Below are 10,405 nucleotides of genomic sequence, written 5' to 3'. Positions count from 1 at the left end.
TAAGCCAGGCCCAAAGAAACATAGGTCCCATGGTTTCCCTTATTTGCAATAACTAGTATATGTCTGAGTCAAGCAGAAAAGGTCAGATAATTGATGCTAGGGGAATGAACCCCAAGATAAGTATTCAAATGTTTTTTTTTCCTTTCATGCAATTGTTTCTAACATATTTACAAGACAATTTCTATGTTGCTTTGTATGTCCCTCCCCCACGATATAACCCATGCTTTCACTGTATTTGATATTGGCATAATTTGTGGAGGGGAATGGAAAAATCAAATCGTTTAAATAGGGATACAGGTGGACTCATTGCAACAATGAGGTGTACAAGTCATTCTGTCGGAAAATGAACTTTACAACTTTGGGGTGGGGGATCGAGTGCGGGGGAAGAATATGGGAAGGGATAGGAAGGAGAAACTAAGAGGAGGCAACAATGCTTGATAAGAAATGTACTCATTAGCTTGCCCATGTAATTGTAACTCCTCTGTTCGGTATTCTCACAATAAAAAAATAAAATAAATAAAAAAAGAATACAAGCAACAACAACAACAAAAGAAACAGAAGGGAGAGAGGGAGAGGGGGAGAAGGAGAAAGAAAAAGAAAGAAAAGGAAAGAATTTAATTCATGCTTCATTTCTGTCTAACTCATACTCCCTATTTGGACTCTCCAAATTCAAAATAATTCTCCTCCTAGTGTGTCTACCACATTATCTTCTTATCTAAACTGCAATTTCTCTAGTAAACAGCCTTGCCCAAGTCGACTGACGCCTCCAAGAATCGTAGATTACCTTGTCTTCCTTCTCTTGAAATCCCAGCTACTACACAGTTCTTCACTCACAGAGAGGCTTGATAACTATTTGTTAAATCATAGATAAAAATGAAAAACACCTGGCATCAAAAGTGGACTATTCAATAAAAAATAACCTAACGGTTGTAAATGTTAAATATGAACTACCATACAAGTTCACATAAACTTGTGATATTAAGACTGAGAGACTGAAGCAGGAGGATTTTAAGTTCAAGTCCAGCATGGGTTACATGGCAAGACACAAAACACAAAACAGAACAAATTTTAAAAGTGAAAATGAAGTCTCCATTAACTCTCACACTCATGGAAGAAAGTCATGGCATAATTTACGATCCTTGTACATCAGTGAGTTAGAATCATCCTGTCTTTACTGAAGTTAATATTCAAATCTATTATAACCACTTAAGGTAGAAACCTGGGATTGTTTCCTAATATTGACCTCTTTACTTATAATTAGCATATTTGTATGAAATACTTTTGAGAACAAACATCTTTACATTTCAGAGTAGTACCAGGAAAATTCATTCATGCTCTTTTCTTGTTTTCTATATAAGAATAAGTTTTACAGAAGGCACAGACACAATATTGTTCTTCATCTTGCCCTTGGCATTTATTCAACAATTCAGTTTTTAATTCCACCCTTTCTGTGAGCTTCTTACTGGCAGCTGCTAAAACACATGATTATATTTTGGATTTTATTGATGTTTTCAAGGGCTCTAAAATTCTTTCATGCAGCTTGCTACCCTGGAAGCATCTTTATTATTGTATGTTTTGTTTTGTTATGAATCATTTATATAACTGCTCCATTTACTGGATTGGGCTATTTTAAATCAGAAACTGAGATTTATGTATCTTCACATCCTCAGGGCCCAGGATGGTATCTGTCACATAATTTGGAAACAAATGTTTAATTGAATAGTTAAAAAAAAAAACTTAGTGAATCAGAAGACACCAAGCCCCCAACCTTCTTTCTCTATCTTTCCTCGTTGTTTTTCTTGGTGCTGGTACTGGGCTTGAATTCAAGGACTAGGTGCTGCCCCTGATCTATTTTTTGCTCAAGATTGATGCTCTTCCTCTTAAGCAACACATCCACTTCTCACTGTTTTGGTGGTTAAGATTAATTTACTGGACATTTTCCCTCAGCTTCATTATCTTACGCTGATGAGTATCTATGATTCCAAGCACGAGCCATCAGTCCTCAGAGGTTTTGCTTTCTAACTGCAATTCCTTTCAGGATGATCTCCAAACCCTTTATAGCAAGCACAAGAGACATCTCTTGGTCTGGCAATGACCTCGTCTCTTTTTATCTAAACTCTCCTCTTGTCACCAAATCCATCATTCTTTCATGCATAGCAGCCTCCATATTCTGTAGAGGATAAGGTGTATCTGTGAGGATGTTTCCAGGCAGATTCAAGTTCCATTGTTAAACTGACTAAAACACATTGTTCTTGCAAATTTCTATGAGTCTACTGAGAGACTGTATAGAACAAAAGATGAAGGAAAAGCGCATCTCCCTCTCCTTTCTACACCTGGAACATCCATTTTCTTCTGTCTGCAGACATTACAAGTCCTTGAGTTGAAGCTTTTAGACTCAGGCTGGAATTTATACAATTGGGGCTATTGGATTTCAGAGTTTTGAAGTTAAATTAGAAGCAAACTCTTGACTTTCCTGGAACTTCAGACTGCACAGAGCAGATCAAAAGCCTTTTCTGCTTCTACACTCGTGTGAGCTAATAACTGTGGTATAAACCTTTTATATAATGTAGACAGCTAAGGAATCATGTCTTAGTAATGAGCACAAAAATTGAGAAGTCAATTTTAGTTTTAGAGATGGTTTAGATTCCAATATTGAAATAAATTTTAAAATGCTTGTTTTTATATCAAATTTTACCTAATGAGATTGAAAGATCATAATGAATGATCTCAAAAATCACCAGATATGTCTGGCTTGCTATGATGCTCTGCTCTTCAATCACCAGGCTAGAAATTCATCCCACTTTCTTATAGTTTATGGGGAACAATACAAAGGGGAATTCCTCAGCCAGAAAATTGTGTGTACACATATGAACTGGAACAGGACAGATTTTAATTCCAAGTCAATTCCAAAGAGACTTGCCTAGTGAAAAGTTTCATGAGGTTGAGTGACAAGATGAAAAATGTGCAGATGTGGGAAAGTGAACAGAATAAAATCAATGCAGTATGCTTCCATGTCAGTGAGTTTTTCAACAAACATGTGACAGGGAGCAAGGCTCATGGATCCATATCACTTTGGAATGCCACCATGAAACCACCATACTGTCATCCTATCCCCATTTTTCTTTCCATCTAGAAGTTCAGAAAAGATTTTCTTTTTCTGCAGGAGGTCATCTGAATCCGTGGTATAAAAATGATATTTTACTTTTATAAAACTGCAACAGGGTCAGAGAAGATTTTGACAAGCACAGATTTCAAGCTTTGCTAGGATCTATTTTATGAGTGCAAATTTTTCAGAGAAATAGGTGCTAGAGCTAACATCTATAAAATGTTTTTGGAAATGTATAATATATAACAATATAGCCCTGCAAAATAAGTGTAACTAAAAGGAAACTAGGCAAGAAGGGACAAAAGCAATAAGAAAAAAACAGTATTTTCTTATTCAAAGAATAATGTCCAAATCGTTTCCATAAATAATTTTCAAACCACTAAAATGCACATTAACTTTCACAATTAAGAGCAAGCATGGTGATGTATGAGTGTAATCCTGGCATTTGCGATTTGAGTCAGGAAGTTGGTTAAGTTCAAGGCCAACCAGAGCTTCACAGTGAGACTCTGTAATAGGAAACCAAAATAATAGATAGCTGGTAGACAGATAGATGATAGACAGATACAGACAGATAATCAAGAAATAGTGATTTCATAAATACATATGCAATGTATTTATGCAATTTATGTATATATGCAATACTGTAAGATTTTCTAAGTCCCCAAATTCTGGAGTCTAAAAGAACCACAACAGAAATTCCATATAGAGTGCATAACACAACAGATGCAATCTTGTTTGAGCTTTGAAATTACTTATAGTTTCAATGTTGTTGTCCCCATTTAGTTGATGAAGTAGCTAGGATCAAAAGATAAAAGAAATTTCCTCAGGTCTGATAAATGTGGCTTTCTGCTCAAACAAAATCAATATGAGCCACAAACTAATAGCTATATAATTCTACTTGCTTAATTTTAAAAATATTTATTCCATCTTACCCATATGAGCTTTTATTCTGTTAGTAACCTTCTTACTTTTTAGGTCACTTGAAGTGATCTTGTAAAATAAATACCTAAAACACAATCTGACCAAGACTGTTTTTCTGTTATAGATCCCAAATGATTCTTTGTCAACCAAAATCTTTGTCAAACACAATCTTCAAATAGATATTGAAAGCCTGACAACTCTTCATCCCAGATTTAGCTCTTATTATTTCCATGCACAATATTTTCTGTTCCTTATCTAATGTTCTTTAATCAAGTGCCCTCTGTTAGAAGTTCTCTCCTCGATCACTCAGTGCTACCTCCTATTTAGCCTTTAAGGATGCATACAAAGTCGACAGTCATCTATAACCCTAGCCTTTATGGGGCTGTGGCAGGAGAATCACAACTTGAAGCCCTTCTGAACTACAAAATAAGGTCTTGTCTCAAAACAAACAAAAACTAAACAGAAAAATATTTATTCAAGACACAGCAATCTTAGAAGATACTCTGTTACATAGCGTGCCAAATTATAATACATTCATGAGTTTATATGTCTGGCTATCTAGCCATAATGTAAAAGAAAGCAATAGAGATTGCTATTGCTTTGTCCTAGCCCACATTAAGCAAGCTTACTATTGTTATTTCTAGCCTGAATAAGAATATACATTGCTCTATCTATCCAGAAATTAAATCTGAAGCAAAATATCTACAAACAAAAAAGACAAATGTTGAAGATCATCCAATTGAGAAATATGAGCTGGAATAGTCACAAAATCAAAGATAAAATATTACTACAAAAATTAATCAATTGCGTCTAGTATTTAATAAATAATTTCATTATACCCAAAACATTGAAAGAAATATTTTGAAAAAATACATTGGTTCTATTCATCAAGTCTAAATAAGATTATATACCAATTATTAGGAGGCAATTATAACTAATTTTAAACATCTTGATTTGAATGGTAACATTCATTTTGATAAAATTTTAATTAATAAGTAATTACATGAACCATGTTGGAGTAAACCAATACTAAAATATGAAGACTGAGAGGTCTCGGGAACTGAGCCAAACCAAAGTATGCTAACACCACAGTTGTACAATAGCCAACAAATTCTAAACATGCTCCCACAGAGTTGATATATGAAATATTCTTTGGGGAGATTGTCTTAGAATATTTTACTGAATGAAGTAAAATGCAACTGGGTCATAAACACTACAATAGAAAACCAAAGTAAAATAATAAATATCAAACATTCAATGGATTTATAACTATGAATCTCCCACTATTAGACTTATGTTTTTTCTATCCTCTGAATAATAACTTTAGAGGAAGTACTAGAATGTATATTTAATGACTTTCTGGGCTTTCTTTATATAGTTAGGCCCTAAAAAATTCCCTATGGGTCTGGTCTTCTTTTCCAAGCTCATTGTCATCATTTCTACTCATTTTCAAATTCTAACATTATTAGGATGTGCCTTAAAAGCTTGGCTATCAGCAAAGAAAACAGATATCACCTAAACTCCTTCAATTCAATATATTAAGTCTTTCAATTGGGTAATCTAGGGAGTTAATTTGCATAATAACAAGCAATCAGTAAATCAGCTATTCTTTTAAAGCATTTTTATCACTTTTCACTTTTTTAATGTTTTATAATCATTTTATTTGAAATTACTCACAATAAAACAGTAAAATAGGTCAAAACTAAACTCCTAGGAATCTCAGCTTCTCAGAAACTGTGTATACACATTCATAATCCTCCAAGAAGAAAATATATGGTAGTAGAATCATTTTCTAAGGTCACACCAGAGAGTTGGGAGACACGTGAAGACTAGAAATGCTAACACTGTCTAAACAGCACTTAGTATGAAGTTCAGCTGATTGACTAAAATAAATCAAAGGTTGACTCAATGTCAGGAATCCTAAACACTCTATGGCTGAATTTAGATTTCAAGAAGGAATCCTAAGGCAAGATTCACATGTGGTTTCTTTCCTGATTAAAATGATTCAGTTATCTCTTCTCATTGTCTACAACTATCTCCATCTCTATTTCAATTTTCTGCTGAGTCTTCATTTGTTTCCTTCCTTCCTTCCTTCCTTCCTTCCTTCCTTCCTTCCTTCCTTCCTTCCTTTTTTTCCTTTGGTCAATCATGGGGCCTGAACTCTGGGCCTGGCCACTGTCCCTCAGCTCTTCAGCTCAAGGCTAGTGCCCTACCACTTGAGCCACAGCACCACTTCTCACTTTTTCTGCTTATGTGCTGTTGAGGAATCTAACCCAGGGCCTCATGCATGCAAGGCAAGCGCTCTACCACTGAGCCACCTTCCCAGCCCCCAAATGTTTCTTTATCTCTAATAGTCCTACATTCAGGTGGATGATGAACATGTCAAGTCTCTCATCTGAGTCTATGATCTCGCCAGGGGAAATGTATCAGCCACAATTCCTTTGAGCAACACTTCCATGCTAAAGTCTTTCAAATTTCTATTTTACTATCCCATATGAGTTTTCTGAACAGACTAATGCCCCAATGCCTGCTGCACAAATCCTGCTTGCTCAAATTTTTCTCATTCTAAATCTTGGTAAAGAGGATCCTTTCACAGCCATGAAACCAAGCCAAAACTTTTGGGGTCCATCAGGAATGGCCTATATCTTATTTCCTACAATCAGTGAAAATATTTGTTGGAAAACTAGTGTGCATCAGATTTTAAACTAGTGTTAGACCTGTTGAAAGTACAGTTAGGGAGGGACTTACAGGGAAGTCAACATCACTACACTCCTGGAATGTACATCCTTTTTAAAAAAGTAGATTGATAGTATATTTTAATATGAAAGGGATTTCTAAGCCATGTGCTGCTTTTGCAAATACAATGTAAAAATAAAAATGTAACCTGGTTATTTATATTTTTATAACCTACTTTCTGTTCTCATTGACATGTAATTAATACCAATTATCATTTTCCCTCTGAGTTGCCATAGTAGCTACTTGACCAAATTTCTGCCCCGTCTGCCCCCAACACCCATCCCTAGATCCTATTTTATTTATCCCCTACAATTTAGGTATGAATAATTTTCCTGACATTCCAAACTAAATACAACTTTATAGTTAACATTACTGAACAAAATCCAAAATTGAAAATAGCCTAAAGCCCTTATTGATGGAGCTATTTTGTATTTCATTTCATCACACATCTTTTCCATGGGAGCGATTTTAAATTCCCTGCAAATCTCCATGCCAGACAAGCATGCTCATAAACACATGTTCACAATATGCCCAATCCCCAATATACAATCTTCCTGATTGTAATAGCCACTCCTTGCCCTCCAGCACTCACCTCTCTCTAGTTCTCCCTGTGAATCTTACAGTTCTCTAAGTGTATAGCTCTGTCCTTCATTCTACCTGCCACTCTACCCAGTGTATCACTTTTTGCTTTAGATTGTAACCACAAGTTTGTCTTTCTTTTCTGCTGCACTTTGGAGAGGAACCTTCTTTATTCATTTGGATATTTTTGCTTAATACTGTAGTTTCTTCTATGTAGAACCCTTCAGAAAGTAGATGAACAATAAATTGGTGCCAAAATGTTTATCTTGTGCAATACTGATGATTTTTTTTCCTCCAGTAATACACAGCTCAGAATGGACAGCAGCACACACATAAGCCAAGCTTCTTCCCCATCTGTCTTAAAGACCCTCCACAGCGTCACGCAAGAGACTCCTGAACAAAAAATGACAATCTTACAATTCTACCAAAGCTTAAGACATTTCCTCTATTTGAAAGCACATGTGGACGCTCACTTCCACAGAAATACCACTTTCTTACTTGAACTCTTCATGTTTGAACCCAAAAACAATGTCTGTACTTACAAAAAAAAAGAAAATCTTTTCTACCGATAAATTTCCTTTTTATTTTTCAAAACTATAATTAAAACCAAGGAAAAAATGGTTGATTTCTGCGGAATGGAATGATGTAACAGCACTGGCTATGTTCAATACAAGAAATATTGGAGAGACAAAAGTAACAAGGATTCAGGGAATCAAACTTTCATAAAGGTGCAGTGGCCACAAGCTTGGGTATTTGAAGCAAGCCTTCCTCATCTACCAAATGAGGAGGTTGAATTTAGGAAATTATTGAGGATCTTCGGGGAAACACCTACCAAACTTCCATGGTATTGATCTTATCCATTAAAAATAATCCGTTCCACAGTTAAAAAAATATCAGACTACAAACAAAATTTATGTTGGCATTAAGATTATCAATGGTTATCAGTTGGTCTGTTCTGGACTTGTTTAACTAAAAGGAATGCAACAATCAGCTATGGAAAGCCTCTCATTCTCAGTCTAAGCAGGGTCAACAAGTCCAAAAACTAGAAAAGGGGAAGGCAAAAAGTATAGACAGTGACGTGAAGGACATGGTCAGTAATTTGATTCCTAACACCATAGCAAAAGACATAGAAAAGCTTTTCAAACTAGTTATGATGGTGATTTTATTAGAAAAGTAAAAATGAATTGGGAAATGTCACGGAACTTCTGAGTAATGAAAGTAGCTCTGGAAAAGCTACTGGAGAGATGGCAGGTGTTTCAGCTGAACAAGCTAATGTGTATGGACAAGCCCAAAATTAGGTTATAATTCAGACTTGATAGTGGCCAACAAAAGCTATTGATCGCGGGCGTTGGTGGTATAGTAGTTAGCATAGCTGCCTTCCAAAAGCTATTGATGTCAAAGACAAGATAATACAAAATACAAGATAACATGTTACTTTGTTTCCTCTAGTATATTTAAAAATTCAGATCCTGTTAGTGCATACATAATCTTTTGGATCTGTGTGATGTGACTTTAAACCAATGAAAATGGTATTTGTCCAGTTACACCAGCAAAAGCTGGAGCAACCTCCCTCAGGCAGAAATGCCTAATTGTCTGATCTTGTCTGGTGACTTTGTTAAAAAAGGATAAATCAACACACCTGCAGGCAAGGAGATTTAGCTAAAGCCAATTTAGGAAGCAGAGTCCTGAAGCAAATTTGGAAATTGATCCAGATTAAGGCATTTTGCTTTTAAGATCTATGTTAAAAACAAGAATATAATACAAGCTGAAGAAAGGCAAGGAATGCCCACAGTCTTTATAAACTTACAGAATAAAATGATCCCCAGGGGTAATTTCAAATTAGTAGAAATTTAAGCTTAAATTTTTAAATAAGAAAATGAGAATGGAAGGGTACAATTTAGTTTAATATAAAGAACATAGAAATTTAATGTTTGATACATGTTATTGTTTTTTCCATGTGTGATAAAAAATTCTCTCTTCCAGGTAAATATTTCATCCACATATTTCATCTATGACACAGACACTGACCCTGGGATCTGGTAAGTAAATTACTGTCTGAAGTTCTCAAAAGCAAACTAGACAATTTAATCAAAACTTTATTGCTATGTACACCTATCCAATGTAGAGAACCAACCTAGTGATCTTTTTATAGCTCAAAATTGTGTGCTTTTGATGGACAGTTCACACCTGAACAGGGCAAATTCCCAAACACAGACATAAGTAGATTATATAAATGAAATATATTAAATCAAATAATTTTATCAAAAAATACCAAGCTATTGTTTTGGGTATTACAATGGGGGATACAACATATATACATTTATAAAGTCTTGGTAACTTATTGTTAGAATTTTTATTTATTTTAATTATTTATTTGGGTTAATTTTTTATTTCAATATGTTTTATTGTGAAAATAATGTACAAAGGGGTTACAATTACATGAGCAAGGTAATGAGTACATTTCTTATCAAGCATTGTTGCCTCCTCCTTTGTTTCCCCTTTCCATCCCTCACAGCGTGTCTCCCCCCCACACCCTGCCCCCGCCATGGCTGCCAAAGTTATAAAGTTGGATTTTGTACATCTCATTGCTGCAATGGGTCCACCTGTATCCCTATTTAAACATTTTGTTTTCTCCCTTCCCTTCCACAAACTACACCAACATCAAATACAGTGAAAACAGGGGTTATACTGTGGGGAAGGGACATACAAAGCAACAAAGAAATCATATTATAAATATGTTAGAAACAATAGCAAGAAACAAAATCATTTGAGTCCTTATCTGGGGGCTCATTTCACCTAACATCAACTTATCTGACCATTTCTGCTTGTCTCAGGTATATGCTAGTTATTCCAAATAAGGGAAACCATGGGACCTATGTTCCTTTGGGCCTGGCTTACTTCACTTAATATAATTTTTTTCAAGTCTTTCCATGTCCTAACAAATGGGGCAATGTCATTCTTTCTGACAGAGGCATAGAATTCCATTGTGTATATATACCACATTTTCTTGATCCATTCATCTACTGAGGGTCATCTGGGTTGGTTCCATATCTTAGCTATGGT

At 35.2% G+C, this 10,405-nt stretch overlaps 1 protein-coding gene across 6 annotated transcripts in view; it reads right to left on the bottom strand.

Annotated features, from left to right (window-relative positions):
* The window catches only part of Nol4 (nucleolar protein 4), a 275,830-nt gene that overhangs the window by 103,522 nt on the left and 161,903 nt on the right, over window positions 1-10,405 (bottom strand). The gene's annotated exons all lie outside the window — the stretch shown is intronic.

The sequence above is a fragment of the Dipodomys ordii genome, unplaced genomic scaffold (assembly GCF_000151885.1).
Source record: "Dipodomys ordii isolate 6190 unplaced genomic scaffold, Dord_2.0 Scaffold25, whole genome shotgun sequence".
Classification (NCBI taxonomy): Eukaryota; Metazoa; Chordata; class Mammalia; order Rodentia; family Heteromyidae; genus Dipodomys; species Dipodomys ordii.
The sequence above is the reverse complement of the archived record's forward strand: the minus strand, read 5'-3'. Positions and strand labels throughout refer to the sequence as shown.